Below are 3005 nucleotides of genomic sequence, written 5' to 3'. Positions count from 1 at the left end.
TTGAATAAGAATTGTAAGTTCCATGATTTTTTACGAAAACGTGTTTATAGCAAATAAGTTTTTAAAAATGCAAATATCTGATTTTGAATATCTGCAAAACTTTAGCTTCCCATTTAATTTAAATTTTAACTTTTGTATATATTTTTTGAAAACTTTTTTTTTCTATAAATAATATTGACTTAAAGACACTAATTGATACTTTTAGGTATATTTGCTGTATAAGTTATCAACTGTTTTTTGTGGGCAAGTATTTTGTTCAACTAACGATGTTTTGCTTCTAACAAATATAATCAGTGCTAAGATGTCTATAGCTGCAAAGTATACTTTAAACTGTAAACTTGTTTGAGTATTTGCTTCTTATTTTTGTAAAATTACTAATTATACTAACAAAGTAAAGTCATACTTTTTTTAAATGTTTCCACCAAAGTAAATAGCTAATTATTTAATGAAACTTTAGTGTTTCATAGCGGCTTGCTTTATCAGAAACGAAACGATTAGTTTTCAATCAGAAAATAAGTTTAATGTTAAATTTAATCTTACTATTATTAGAAGTTTACAAACAAACATATTTGGATTCTCACAACTGTAATCGATGTGGAAAACTACTTTTGCTACCAAAAGAAGAACCAAAGCTTTTTAGAATCCATCAGGTAAGATTTTAGTTAAGAAAATAATAGAAATGTAACTTTAAGTTTATAGAAACATTTTTTTATTGTTTATTAGATGAAATAAATTAAAGTAAGAAAACGTTTCATTTATTTTTTTAAGAATATTTAGTATTTTGTATTTTTAATTAGTGGTTACTTAAGTTTTAGTGGCTATGAGGTGTTATCATTATATACTGTATTTTTTTTTAATAATTTTGAATATATATTTTTAAGAGTTATTCTTATTAAACTCATTTGTTTTATTTAAAGTATAAATTTTATTGCAATCTTTTTTATCAAAAGTGTAAATGTTAAAAAACTGTTGAAAAACTTCTTTCTTCTAGCTAAAATGTACTTGTGAAAGTTACTAATTGTTACATAACGTTATATTTTTATTAGTAATAATAGTTGATAACGACCAGCTAAGCTTTATTAAACATTTCTATAGTGTACTGTACACAATCTTACAACCAAGTAAGTTTTTATTTCTTTTTAAAATAAGGAACTGTTTTAAATTTTACGGGACATTCTTGCATAACGGCCATGTTAATCTTCTCTATATTATTTTAACTTAAATGTATATATACATATATATATGTAGAATTAAGTTATTTAACTTAATAAATAAAATTTTTCACACTGAGCCCACCTTGAGGGCTTTATTAATAAAAAGGTTTATTTAAAGATGCAAAACTCAAAGGACTCGAGTTTCGTGACTATTCACTCATCAGCTTCAAAACAAGTTTAAAATAAAGCACAAAACAAAATCACTAATGAAAGTAAAAAAATTTTTGCATAATTAGATTATGACGTAATTTTGAAACTATCAAAAATCGTGCAAAACGGCTTGTGCAAAAATTAATCTACCAACAGACAATAAACTAGCAAAAATTCATATAACTTCAGTGAGTAACTATATATTAGGACAGATAATTGAAAGAGATAAAGATAAAATTAAGATGCAAATTGAAATTTAGGTTTTTTTAAGATGAAATTAAAACTTGTTAAACTTTAAAAGCGACTTTTTTATATGTTTATAAGACGATACAAACTCGCTTCTTTTGTTTAAACAAAAGACAAGAGATGTTTAAACAAAAGAAGCGAGTTTGTATCGTCTTGTAGACATATAAAAAAGTCGCTTTTAAAGTTTAACAAGTTTTAATTTTATCTTAAAAAAACCTAAATTTCAATTTGCATCTTAATTTTATCTTTATCTCTTTCAATTATCTGTCCTAATATATAGTTACTCACTGAAGTTATATGAATTTTTGCTAGTTTATTGTCTGTTGGTAGATTAATTTTTGCACAAGCCGTTTTGCACGATTTTTGATAGTTTCAAAATTACGTCATAATCTATTTATGCAAAAATTTTTTTACTTTCATTAGTGATTTTGTTTTGTGCTTTATTTTAAACTTGTTTTGAAGCTGATGAGTGAATAGTCACGAAACTCGAGTCCTTTGAGTTTTGTATTTTTAAATAAACCTTTTTATTATATATATATATATATATATATATATATATATATATATGTATATATACATTTAAGTTAAAATAATATAGAGAAGTAATACGTAGAAGTAATAGAGAAAATAGAGAAGTAAATATAGAGAAAATATAGAGAAGTAATACGAAGTAATGTAATACGCGTCTTCAGCCAAGTTTTATTCAATGAAAAGTAAACTTTTAAGTACAGCAATAAAATTATACAAAATTAGGTATTACGTAATAATAAAATAGATAGTTGACTTTAGAAAAAAATATTAACAGAGTTTTAAGATAAATTGTTTATGATAATGTATGCAGCCAGTTTGTAATTCGTTTCTTTTGTTTAGAGATTCAGATTTTTTAAGTTTTAAAATTTTGATTTTTTCCGCATTGCATAATTTACATCCGTTTTTTAAACTATATTTATTTTTCGTTCTTGTTAATATTTCTCACTGAATTTTAAAATTAGATTCGTTATTTTTTAGTTTCTGAATGTACTGCGATAAAGTTGTCGTACTTTTATGTTTTTCGTGTTTGAAGCTGTATTTGTGCTTTGTGTAGTGATTCTTGAACGATAGTACAGTCAAGCCAACATAAAACTTGGTCTGGTTTTCAGTTATGACTGTCGCTTTATTTATAATATTTTTCATTAGGCAACTTCCATTTACCGAGCATATATATATATATATATATATATAAAATGTATAGAAAAAAATACTTTTGAGTTCACGAAGTTATATGTAGTTTTTTCAAATAAAATATAACAAGCAATTCAGAGTGATGCCTGGCTTTTCAATCAATATTTTTTTACAAGTTTCCTTCCTTTTCAATAGAAAGTATCAAATATAAAAATTGATATATCAGTAATAAAA

The 3005-nt window shown here is 24.0% G+C and overlaps 1 non-coding gene across 1 annotated transcript; it reads right to left on the bottom strand.

Moving 5' to 3' along the window:
* Nucleotides 1–1140: 1140 nt before the first annotated feature.
* Nucleotides 1141–1244, bottom strand: LOC145839654 (U6 spliceosomal RNA). The gene has a single exon (XR_014370094.1). It is a non-coding gene; the product is annotated as a U6 spliceosomal RNA (small nuclear RNA).
* Nucleotides 1245–3005: the final 1761 nt, after the last annotated feature.

Source organism: Thalia democratica, chromosome 6 (genome assembly GCF_965202585.1).
Source record: "Thalia democratica chromosome 6, ktThaDemo2.hap1.1, whole genome shotgun sequence".
In the NCBI taxonomy this organism is placed as follows: Eukaryota; Metazoa; Chordata; class Thaliacea; order Salpida; family Salpidae; genus Thalia; species Thalia democratica.
The sequence above is the reverse complement of the archived record's forward strand: the minus strand, read 5'-3'. Positions and strand labels throughout refer to the sequence as shown.